Source organism: Canis aureus, chromosome 18, assembly GCF_053574225.1.
Source record: "Canis aureus isolate CA01 chromosome 18, VMU_Caureus_v.1.0, whole genome shotgun sequence".
NCBI classification, from domain to species: Eukaryota; Metazoa; Chordata; class Mammalia; order Carnivora; family Canidae; genus Canis; species Canis aureus.
The window spans coordinates 35,223,658-35,236,599 of NC_135628.1; the positions used below are offsets into that span (position 1 = coordinate 35,223,658).

General features: G+C 35.8%; 1 long non-coding RNA gene across 1 annotated transcript in view; it reads left to right on the forward strand.

The window, feature by feature from the left end:
* Positions 1 to 461: 461 nt before the first annotated feature.
* Positions 462 to 12,942, forward strand: part of LOC144288844 (uncharacterized) — an 87,403-nt gene continuing 74,922 nt past the window's right edge. Inside the window, exons 1-2 of the long non-coding RNA XR_013356850.1 lie at positions 462 to 1,231; positions 12,302 to 12,415. This is a non-coding gene — a long non-coding RNA (uncharacterized LOC144288844). The remainder of the gene's footprint in view (positions 1,232 to 12,301; positions 12,416 to 12,942) is intronic.

Below are 12,942 nucleotides of genomic sequence, written 5' to 3' on the forward strand. Positions count from 1 at the left end.
CATTTGCCTTTGGCTCAGGGTGTGATTCTGGGGTCCTGGAATCGAGTCCTGTATTAGGCTCCCTGCAGGAAGCCTGCATCTCCCTCTGCCTGTGTCTCTGCCTCTCTCTCTGTGTCTCTCATAGATAAATAAATACAATCTTTAAAAAAGAAAAAAAGAAACAAGATCTGTGGGAAAATCAAGATTACTTCTTGGACTGACAGTTTGGCAGTATTTGTTGGAGATTCTAGGGGGTGTATCAAGTAAGCAGCTGAGTATGTGGATCTGGAGAACTGGAGAGAATGCATTTATGAGACATCAGCATATCAATGGTATTTAAAGGTAGGGTAGTGGTTAAGAATGTGTAGGGAGAACATGTAGATACAGAAGAGAAGGAGGTCCTGGACAGATCTGGGAGAGCTCCAGCATTTAGAGATTTTATAGAGAAGGAAGAGCAGGAAAGGAGACTGAGGAGATGAGCTCAGAGAGTCTAGTGTAATGGACACCAAACAAGGAATCACTTTCAAGAAGCAGGATGCTGGTGGTGAATTATGCTATTGCTGCTGAAAAGTTCAGAAAAGGACAGAAAATAGCCACTACGTTTGGTAACATGCAGCTTGCCACATGAGTGATTTCTATGGAATAGTTGGAGGAAAGAGTGGAAAATGAAGAAAGGGAGACAGTGAGTATAGATGAAGATCTCCAGGCATAAACTAATCATATTAAATATAAACAGCTGTATCATAATTAAGTGGCAACTTAGTATACTAGAGTAAATGGGAAATTTACCATTTCATCATTATACTACTCATCTCTAGATGGAAATTAATTAACAGAAGGTGATAGTGAGTGTAGATCCTATAAAGGGGAAACCAAAGTCCAAGAATGGAGTAGTTAGTCCAACAGGCTCAAAGGGAGAGTGACAATGAACCTGGAGGGAAGAATTGTTTCCATGACCACAGCGTTGACTTCAGTGAAGAGCAAGAATTCTTCAGATTTCATTATCTTCCGAGCAAAAATTTCCTCAAGACTATTTCTCTTTTTCCTTTTCCTATTAGACAGCCTTGTCACTAGTAATTCTTTGTCCCCAAATAACCTGATAACAGAGAGAAGGGAAAGACAGAGAGGAATTTTGATAGAAGGCTACAGATAGAGGGATTTATTTTGGAGATAAGATATTTTTGTGTTTTTTTTTCCCCCATGAGAGTGAAGTAGAGAAGATAGTGTGTAATCGGACGCAGCAAAATATGTAGTAAGAAAAAAACCAAACAACAACAACAAAAAAATATGTAGTAAGTACCAAGTGTGGAACTTCTTTACAATGGTGTTATTAGTTGGCTTGGGCTGCCATAAGAGAGCACTACAGATTGGATGGTTTAAACAAAAATAAACAAAAATTTATTTTCTTACAGTTCTGGAAGCTAGAAATCAAAGATGAAGGTACTGGCAAATTCAGTTTTTGGGGAGAACTCTTTACTGGTTTGCAGACTGCCACTGTCCCCCTGTGTTGTCACATGATCTTTCTTCTGGGCATGTGCTTAGAGGGAGATCTCCGAGGTCTCCTCCTCTTCTTATAAGGGGACAAGTCTTGTCAGATTAGGACCCCACCCTTATGATCTCATTTAACCTTAATTACCTCCCTGAAGGCCCAGTCTCCAAATGTAGTTACTTTGGGGATGCAAGCTTCAGCATATGAATTTGGTAGAGGGGACATGATTCAGTCCCTAACAGATGGTTTTACTCTTCTTAATAAATGAGGGTGCATTCCCTTTGACTTTAGTTAGTAAGGATTATGTACTCATTTATTATAGTTTATGTTCTCAAGCAAGACATGGCAGACTAGGAGTAGGATTTTGCCAGGGATTAAACTGGATTGGGAAATGAAGTAGTAGATATAAAAACAGTGTTTGAGAGAGTGAGGGAAAGAGGAGAAATAGACAATATTGTTAATGAGGGCTTCCTCAAAGTGGTTGGCCATTGGATTTAAACTAATGCTTTCCTAACTTTCTTCATGTTGTGGCAGAAAAATGATATAGAAATGACAGTTTTTGTGGTGTTTGGAGTTATCTGTGGGTCTGGGTGGAAAAATTTTGTATTGCTAATTTTATTTTTTAGTAATAGTATAATAAGAATAATGAATAGCAAATAAAATGGAAGATATATTGAATTTGTAGGTGATTCTAAATAAAATATTTTGAAAATTTTAATGAAAAACTGGAGTTTGTTTTCTGAGAATATCATTTTTAATATCATGATGTTTTCTCCCTTAAAATGGCCATATACAATCAAAAATAAAAATTTTTATGTGATGATCTATTTAAATTCTTAATAGTTATTGTTGATGAGAAACATTATTCACATAAGTATATTAAAAATTAAAACATTCTTTAGAAAAATTTAATTTTACAAAAGTTGCAATCAGTTTTTTAAATGTTTAAATGTTAAATGTGGCACTTTTTTTGAGATAGTGAAATAAGATTTCAGATCCAATTAAAGTTTTTCAGACTAAGCATTTAAGTGTATACGCATTGTTAGAAGAATCATCCTGTAGCTAGATGGCTGCTGAAAGGGCAGAGGAACCATAGTATTATTTATGATGGTGAATTTTGGGATGTAGTCTCCAACTGTGACTGCAAGATGCCCTGCCTGACCTCATCCCAATGTTCTAGAGAATGGGCTATATTACTTGGATGTCCGGAATACAAACTCCTTCAATAGCATCCTGATTCATTTGTGGGGAATGAGCAGTGACTAACTGCTGAACCAGATTGTGAGAATGTCTAGGTGATAGAACACTTCCTTGTTCATACTCATTATTGTATGATAGAACAGGACACACCAAAGGATACTCATTATTTTTTGGTAATGATGAGTATTGGGCAGTTGGGCTGCTCCCTGAATAACCCCAGAGGAGGTTGCTTTGTGTAAGAGGTAACCAGCTGGGGCTATGGTAGATCTAGGCCCCACTGTGCATCTCTAAGGTTAAAGAGAGCATCATTTCAGGGAGCTCTGCTTAAATTTTGGAAAGAAGGAAGTAAAATCAGAAGAAGAACGATAGTCTCAGGAACTGGAGAAATTGTAATAGGAAAAAGAGCAGGTTCATTTATTCAGAGCTTAAATTCCAAAAATTCTTTGTTTTAATTTTTTTCTGAAAGCTCTTTGTATCCTTCCCCCCTTTTGTCTAATGAGACATGAATCACTTACCACACAATTCACACCTTTAAAGTATACAATTTAATAGGTTTTCATATGTTCACATGTCTGTACATCACCACACTTAATTTTAGAACATTTTCATCACCTCAAAAAGAAAATCTGTGTTCTTTAGCTATCACTACTCTAGTCTCTTTTCTTAGTTCTAAGTAACCACTAATGTACTCCTTCCCGGAGGAGACACAGCATGTCATGCAGGGCCACATGGGGCTTGCAACTGGGATTAGCAGGAATAAGCTGAGGCTATGGAAGTCAGATTTTGTAGTAACCAGGGGATGAGGTGATCCCTGCTTCACATGGCTTATTTGGGATTGGCTTATTTGAATTTTGTGGGCTGACAGGGAGCTAGAACCCATTAGACTGAGGACTGAGTGGGTTGCAGCTGGTCCAGTTGCATATTAGGCAAGAGCAAGGTATCTCATGCTTAGAACTTTGGGACCCTATGAGGCTCAAAAATGTCAATGCAGCACACAGAATATTAGACCTTGTAATACAACAGGATCAATTTCATTCTTTTTGCATGTGGCTATCCAGTTGTTTTGTTTTGAACACTACTAGTCTTTCCCTATTGAATTTGTCTTGGTACCCTTGTTGAAAATCTGTTGACTTTTTCGATTGATGATGTAGGAGTTCATTTTTTGATTCTCAGTTTTTTTCCATTGAACTCTCTCTCTCTTTTTTTTTTTTTTTTAACTGGTACCACATTCTATTTCTATTGTTTTGTATTGAGTTTGGAAACTGTTAGTCATCTTTAGTTTTTTCTTCTTTTCTGGGTTTGTTTTGGCTAACTAGCCAGGAAGTTGGAAGTTTTGTTGGAATCTTGTAGGTGGATCAAGAGTCAATTAGAAGAATTTAGGATTGTAGACTAAGGAAGAGCTTTCTTTTATCTTGTAAGTGCTGCTCTTCAAGAGAATGACACTTTTAAAAAAGGAAGTACATAGAATGATAAAGGAGAATCCTTCTATTAGAATTATCCTTGGGTGATGAGGTACTTGTGAAATGTGTGATATACAAGCAATATAGCCCTTACATCCTTACATATTGACTCATTTAACTGTTTGAGTGATTAGTTTTATTTACTAATATTTCCAGATACAGATAGGATTGCACTTTCCTATACCTTGAGGTTAATGGAACTGGGTAATGAAATTGGAATAGAAGTGATGTGAGTCACTTCTACATAGAAGCTGTAAGAGCCAGTGGATTGTGGTTTTGTTTTGTTTTTGTTGTTTAAAGATTTTATTTATTTATGAGAGACACAGAGAGGCAGAGACACAGGCATAGGGAGAAGCAGACTCCGTGCAAGGAGCTCGCTGTGGGACTCCATCCCAGGACCCTGGGATCATGACCTGAGCCAAAAGCAGATGCTCAACCACTAAGCCACCCAGGTGCCCCCTCATTGTGGTTTTGATTTGCATTTCCATGAGTTGTATAAGTTCTTTATATATTTTGGATACTAAGCCTATAATGGCTATGTCATTTGCAAATATCTTCTCTCATTTGATAGATTATCTTTTAGTTTTTTGATTGTTTCACTTGTTGTGATTAGCTTTTTATTTTGATATATTCCCTATAGTTGATCTTTTGCTTTTGTTTCCCTTGCTTCCAGGAAACTGTTGCTGAAAAATGTTGCTGTGACTGATGTCAGAGAAATTACTGCCTGTGATCTCTTCTAATATTTTTATGGTTTCAGTTCTCACATTTAGGTCTTTAATCCACTTTGAGTTTATTTTTGTGTATGGTATAAGAAAATGGTTCAGTTTCATTTTCTTGTATGTGGCTCTTCAGTTTTCCCAACACTATTTGTGGAGGAGACTCTGTCTTTTACATTGTATGTCCTTGCCTTTGTTATTAAAGATTAATTTGCCATATAATCATGGGTTTATTTCTGGGCTCTCTATTCTGTTTCATTAATCTATGTATTTATTTTTGTGCCAGTACCATACTGTTTTGATTAGTATAGCTTTGTAATATATCTTTAAATCTGGGATTGCAATACCTTCAGTTTTGTTCTTTATCAAGATTGCCGTGGCTATTCAAGGGTCCTTTGTGATTTCACATAGATTTTAGGATTTTTTTATTCTAGTTCTGTGAAAAATACTATTGGTATTTTAAAAAAAGACTTTATTTGCTTGAGAGAGAGAGAGAGAGAGAGAACGAGCTCAGGTGCACAAGCCCCCTATGGGGTTTGATCCAGGACCCTGAGATCATGACCTGAGCTGAAGGCAGAAGCTTAACAACTAAACCACCCAGGTGTCCTGCTGTTGGTATTTTGATACAGATTGCATTAAATGTGTAGATTGCTTTGGGTACTGTGGACATTTTAACATTATTGGTTCTTCTAATCCATGAGCATTGATTATCTTTCCATTTCTTTGTGTCATCTTCAATTTCTTTCATCAGTGTTGCATAGTTTTCAGAGTATAGGTCTTTCACCTCCATGGTTAACTTTATTCCTAGGTATTTTATTATTTTTGGTGCAATTGTAAATGGGTTTGTTTAATTAATTTCTCTTTCTGCTACTTCATTACTAGTGTATATAAATGCAACAGATTTCTGAATATGGATTTTCTATCCTGTGACCTTACTGGATTCATTTATCAGTTCTTACAGTTTTTTGGTGGTGTCTTTAGAGTTTTCTATATATAGTATCATGCCATCTGCAAATAGTGGACATCTTCCTTTTTTCTTACCAATTTGAGTGTATTTTATTTCTTATTTCTTGTATGATTGCTGAGGCTAAGCCTTTCCAGTACTATATTGAATAAAAGTAGTGATAGTGGAGATCCTTGTCTTGTTCCCGATCTTAAGGGAAAAGCTCTCAGTTTTTCACCATTTAGGATGATGTTAGCTGTGGCCTTTATTGTTTATATATGACCTTTATTATGATGAGATATGTTCCTTTCAAACCTACTTTGTTGAGGAGTTTTATTGTGAATGGATATTGTACTTTGTCCTTTGTCAGATGCTTTTCCTGCATCTGTTGAAATGATCAAATGACTTTTTTCTTTTCTCTTATTGAGGTGATGTATTGCATTGATTGATTTTTGAATATTGAACCACTCTTGCATCCCAGGAATAAATCCCACTTGATCATGGTGAATTACTTTTTTGATGTATTGTTAGATTCAGTTTTGTAATATTTTGTTGAGGATTTCTGCACCTATATTCATCAGAGATATTGGCATGCAAGTCTCTTTTTTGTAGTGGTATCAGGCTAATGCTAGCCTCATAGAATGAATTTGAAAGTTTACCTTCCTTTTCTATTTTTTGGAATAGTTCGAGAAGAATAGGTGTTAACTCTTCTTTAAATATGTGGTAGAATTCCATCTATGAAGGCTCTGGTCCTGGACTTTTGTTTGTTGGGAGTTTTTTGATTACTAATTCAGTTTCATTGCTGGTACTCTGTTCAAATTTTCTATTTTTCTGATTCAGTTTTGGTATGGTATATGTTTCTAAAAACTTCTCCATTTCCATTTGTTCTAGATTGTCCAATTTTGTTGGCATGTAATTTTTCATAATATTCTCATAATTCTGTGTGTTTCTATGGTCTTAGTTATTTCTCCTCTTTCATTTCTGATTTTATTTGAAATATATGTCTCTTTCTCGCTGTGTCTCCTTCTTTCTCTCTCTCTCTTTTATTTTTATTTTTTTATGAATCTGGCTAAAGATTTATTATTATTATTATTATTATTATTATTATTATTATTAATCTTTACAAATAACCAGCTCCTGGTTTCATTGATATGTTCTATTTTTTAAAATTTCCATTTCATTTATTTATACTCTAATCTTTATTATTTCCTTTCTTCTACAGTTTTCTTTTTCTAGCTCCTTTAGTTGCAAGATTAGGGCTTTCTTTTGAGATTTTTCTTGCTTCTTGAAGTAGGCTTATATAGCTATAAAATTTCCTCTTTTGCTGCATCCCTAAGATTTTGGACCGTTGTGTTTTTATTTTCATTTGTCTCCATGTATTTTTTTATTTCCTTTTTAATATCTTGGTTGACTATTCATTGTTCACTAGCATGTTATTTAACATTCATATATTTGTGGGTTTTTTTCCAGATATTTTCTTGTTGTTGATTTCTAATTTCACAGTGTTGTGGCCAGAAAAGGTATGTGATATGACTTCAATGTCTTTGAATTTGTCGAGCCTTGTTTTGTGGCCCAACATGTGACCTATTTTGGGGAATGTTCCATGTGATCTTGAAGACAATGTTCTGATTATATCTGGACATATCCATCTGGTTCAATGTGTAATTCAAAGCCATTGTTTTCCTTGTTGATTTCCAGTTTGGATAATCTGCCTATTGATATAAGTGGGGTGTTAAAGTCCACTACTATTATTGTATTATTATCAACTACTTCCTATATGTTTGTCATTTGCTGCTTTATGTATCTGGGTGCTCCCATATTAGATGCATAAATATTTGCAACTGTTACATCTTCTTGTTGAATTGTTTCCTGAATGATTATATACTGTCCTTCTCTATTTCTTTTTATAGTCTTTGTTTTAAAGTCTGTTTTGCTCAGTAAGTATTACTATCCCAGTTTTCTTTTCACTTCCATTTGCATGATAAATACTTTTCATTCCTTCACTTTCAATCTATTTGTATTTTTACAATAGGTCTGAAATGAGTCTCTTGTAGGCAGCATATAGAAGGGTCTTGCTTTTTTACCCATTCTACCACCCTGTGTCTTTTGACTGGAGCATTTAGTTCATTTACAATCAAAGTAATTATTGATAGGTATATACTTAGTGCTATTTTGTGACTTGTTTTATGGTCGATTTTGTAGTTCTTTTCTATTCCTTTCTTTTTTTACTCTCTTCTCTCATGGTTTGCTGGCTTTCTTTGATGATATACCTGGATCCCTTTCTCTTCTTTTTTGTATACTGGTTTTTGATTTGTAGTTACCATTAGATGTATATATAATCTCTTCAGCATATAGCAATCTATATTAAGATAATGGTCAGTTAATTTTGAACTCACTCTTTACTCCTCTTTCCTCTATATTTTAGGTTTATTATGTCAGACTTTACATGTTTTTTTGTTTTTTTTTTTTTGTGAATACCTTGACTGATTTTTATTGATATACTTACTTTTACTGCTTTTGTTTTTCCTATTTTTTTTTAACTCCTATTTATGGTCTTTCTTTCCACTCAAAAGCTCCCCCTTAACATTTCTTATAGGGCTCTTTTAATTGTCATGAATTCCTTTAACTTTTGTTTTTCTGGGAAACTTTATCTCTCTCTCTCTTTTTAAAATATTTTATTTATTTTATTTGACACAGAAAGAAAACAAGCTAGCAGAGCAGCAGGCCAAGGGAAAGGGAGAAGCAGACTCCCTGTCAGCAGTGGAGTTTGATTCAGGGCCCTTTGGTCATGACCTGAGCTGAAAACAGATATTTAATGGACTGAGCCACCCAGGTATCCCTTTATCTCTCCTTCTATTCTGCATAACAGCTTTGCTGGATAGAGGATTTTTGGCTGCAGTTTTTTGTTTGTTTGTTTTTGTTTTGTTTCAGCACTTTGAATATATCACACCACTCCCTTCTGTCCTGCAAAGCTTCTGTTGAAAAATCAACTGAGAGTCTATTTATAGAGTTTCCCTTGTATGTAACAGTTTTCTTTTATCTTGCTGGTTTAAAAATTTTCTTTATCACTACTTTTTGCCATTTTAATTACTACATGTCTTGCTGTGGACCTCTTTGAGTTGATTTTGTTGGGGGATCTTTGTGCCTGTTGGATCTGGATTTCTGTTTCCTTTTCCAGATTCAGGAAGTTTTCACCTACTATTTATTCAAATAAATTGTCCTGGCTTCTTTTCTCTCTCTTCTCCTTCTGGAATCCCTATAATGCAAATGTTATTATGCTTGATGGTATTTCTGAGTTCTTTACATCTATTTTCCTTTTTTACTCTTATTTTTCTCTTCCTCCTGTTTTGCTTGATTCCTTTCCACTACTCTGTCCTCTAGGTCACTGACCCCATCTTCTGATTCTCCTGGTCTATTTATTCCCTCTAGTATATTTTTAATTTCATTTATTGAGCTCGTTCTTTGTTATGTCATCTATCTCTTTGTTAAGGGTCTTACTGAGGTCCTCCATTCTTTTCAAGTCCAGTGAGTATCTTTACTATTACTTTAAATTCTCTATCAAGCACACATCTCAATTTTATTTAGATCTCTTGCTGTGGTTTTGTCCTGTTCTTTCTTTTGGGACATATTCCCCTGTCTCCTCATTTTGTCTTATTCTGTGTCTACTTCTTTGTGTTATGAAAGTCAGCTACATCTCCTCTCTTGAAAATAGTGGGCTTATGAAGAAGAGTTCCTATAGTGCCTTGCAGAGTTCCTTCACTGCCCCCCTGTTCACCAGAACCTTGTGCTTCAGAGTGTCTCCTATGTGTGTTGTGTTTACCCTAATGTGGCTGAGGCACTTTTGCCTTCAGTCCAGTCATCTCCAATGGCTCCTTTTGCCAGTTGTGGGCAGGGTTTGGTCCCTGTGTTAGTCAGCCAATCTGGGGCTGCCTTGGGATTTAGTTGAGTCAGACCAGGAATTTGCCAGAGATGCAGTAGTACTGAACTGCAAGAAAATGCAGAGGTGGAACATATGGTGCCAGCAAGTTTTGTGCTGGATGGAGGAGATCTTCAGCTGCCAAGCAACCATGGCAAGCCAGTTTAGAAGGGATAGATCAGCAGAAGCATGTGGAGCAGGGTGGCAGTATTAGAAAGGTTTGCATGGGTCTTCTCTGGGAGCGTCCTGGAACTGGGTTCTGGCTAGAGGAAGGCATGTCTACAGGAAAAGGCATGGGTGGATATGCTGTTAACAAGTTAGGTAGCAAGTGTTAGCACCACATTTGGTTTCTGCAGGTGTTCGTGTATATAGGCTGAGATGTAGGGGAGGCAAATATGTCTGCCAGCTCCTTTGTTTCTAGAGAAGTCTCTCAATGATCCATGATCCTCCAGCACACACTCTGAGATTAGTAAACAAATGTCATCATTATATACCTTAGGCATTTTTCAAACTGCTGCTTCAATGCTGTGTCTCCACAGGACTATTTGTTGTTATTTCTTTAAGGGTGGTGACTCAGTTTCCTCTCATCTTTCCGGGAGACTGCTGATTTTTAACCCCTCTGTTTGTAAGAATCATGAAATTTGGTCTCTTTGGTTTTCAAAGCCAAACATGGTGATTCGTCTTCCCCATGTGGGATCCCTGGCTTGAAATTCTGTTGTCCTCCCTCCCTGTCCCTGAAGTGTCTCTCCCTCTTGTGGATAGTCCTGAAGTCTATCTCCTGACTCTGTCTCTACTTTTCATACCCTCTTCAGTGTGGCCTCTTCTCTACATTTAGCTGTGTAGAGTTTGTTCTGCCATTGTTCCAGTAATTTTCTGGGTTATTTACTCAGATGTGGCTGTTATCTGTATCTGTGGGATGAGGTGTAGGTTCCTTCTACACCACCATATCCCCTAGAAATCCTGATCATTACCGAATTTATTACTACAGCATAGTGAAGTCTACCTTATAGAAAATTGGTACCAGAAGTAAACACTGTCATAATACAAAAATCTAAAATATGTGACATTGGCTTAGGCATTTGAAGTTAACCTTCAAAAATGGTTATTGGAGACTAAAGGGATAGAAAACAACATATTACTGTAGTAAAGCTCTTAAGGAAATATTACATGAAATGACTTAGAAGGAAAATCATGAACCAAATGAATTTCTTATTCTTAGGGAAGAGGTTTTAAAGAAACTATTATAAATGTGAGCTTCTCTTGATTGCATTTGACAAGGTATTACAAGATAGAAACAAGATCAAAAAAGAATTGGTCTACTTACAAGCAGGGATTAAAGAGAATAGAATGAGTCCATAAATTTAGAAACTTATAGAACTGGACAAACGGATGCTTCACAATCCCAACTAATACAAAATGATAAGACTATTAAAATTGAACTATAAATTAAGGATCAAACCTTGATGTTTGCTAATTATATTCATTGCTAAAACTCATGAGTGGCATAAGGAAGCATTCAGTACATACTCCAGATTGAGCAAAAAAGGCTTGCTTAACAAAAGATTAAAGTGGTTATCCTCTTGATAGTGTATTCATAGAATACATAATTGTATTGAAAGTGGGTAATACATGGTGGCAAAAAAGCAAAACAAACAAAACAAATAAATTAAAGAAATATGTCCAGAAATGAATTATGGCTGTGGCTCTTGGCACATTGAAGTGACTAGAATAAAAAAGATAAAACATTTGTTGTGATTGTAAGAAAGTGGTTCTGGTAAACTATTATCCTAGAGTACAAAAAGTGACTGTTTGAGGCTTAATATATTTCATCTATGGGCAGGAGAAAGCTCCTCAAACTTCATGAAGTGTGTATATCTTGATGCTCACTCTATGTGTGGCCAAAGAAACTAAGGGGAGAGAAGAATATCCCAAAGGATGAGCCAGGGATCATAAAGAAAATAAGAAGGGTGTTATTTTCTGATTTCTAACTGAAATCAATGTTTAATCAACAATCATTTCTCACCTCTTAAGGAGGTCCTCAGAATTCTGCCTTGAAGATTTCAAAATTGCTAAGGACCAATGTCTTCTACACTTTTTTTTTTTTTTTTTTTTACCTTTGTGAATGTATTTATTTTTGATTATCCTGCCCTGCTTCACTGTTGTATATTGGGTTTTTGGGAATAAAAACTTACCATTTTATTTTATAGCCTCTGGATCAAAAGAAGCCACATAAAATACTTTCTATTAATCTCTGGTGCAGAGTTTTTTGTACATCACCCAAAGAGCATGAGCTCTGAACTTGATGCCATGACTTTTGAATTGACTCCAAGAGGAAGTGATGAGTGCATTTTGCCTGTGGAAGAACAATGAATGGGATATTTTATGTGGTGTTGGGCATATTATGGTGGTCTTTCATGTTGTTAACCAAGTTTTTCCAGTTCTCTCCTTTATGGTGTATGGTAGAATTGTTTTTCTTGTACCTTTGAAACTTGATGGGACCATGTATCTTGCTTTGGTCAATGCAATGTGAGCAATAACATCATTTCTGGGTAAAATGTTAGAGTTTTTATGTGACTTGCTGTTGTCCTTTCTTTTTAGCTTGGAACATAGAGATGGAGACTTTTTCTGCCTGAGCCCCTGTGTGATGACATCCTAGGCTGACATCTTTCCCCTACCTACCCTGCCACCACCAGCGGACATGGGTGGATTGTAGTAAGAATATTGTTATTGTAGGACATCTTAGAATAAAATGCACAAAAGTCTTTGGTTTGGCAGCTTAATTTTGGAAAATTTGAATATATAAAAGTTTTATATATATCTTGGTCTACATCTTTATCTATATCTATCTCTATCTCTATATCTATCTATCTATCTATCTATCTATCTATTTATCTATCATCTATCATCTATCTATCTATCTAGAGACCTAATATTTATTGCAAGCTTAATTGCTCCTCCAAGATCTAGACTCTAGCAGATAATTAATACACAATTAAAATGACATTGCACTGAGCCTCTGTGCTGTAACTGCTGAGGTATTTATTAACCATCTTTACATCATCAATCATTATAAGCTTTCCTGACATTAGTTGGGTTTGAGATAAGCTGGAAGACTTGAAACTCAAGACTAGGTCTGAGGACTGGAAATATTTTGCTACCCAACTTTAGAGTAAAATGAATCAGAAGCAACTGGGACTAGCTCTACAAAACCAGATTTAATATGAGACTAAGCTTATGTT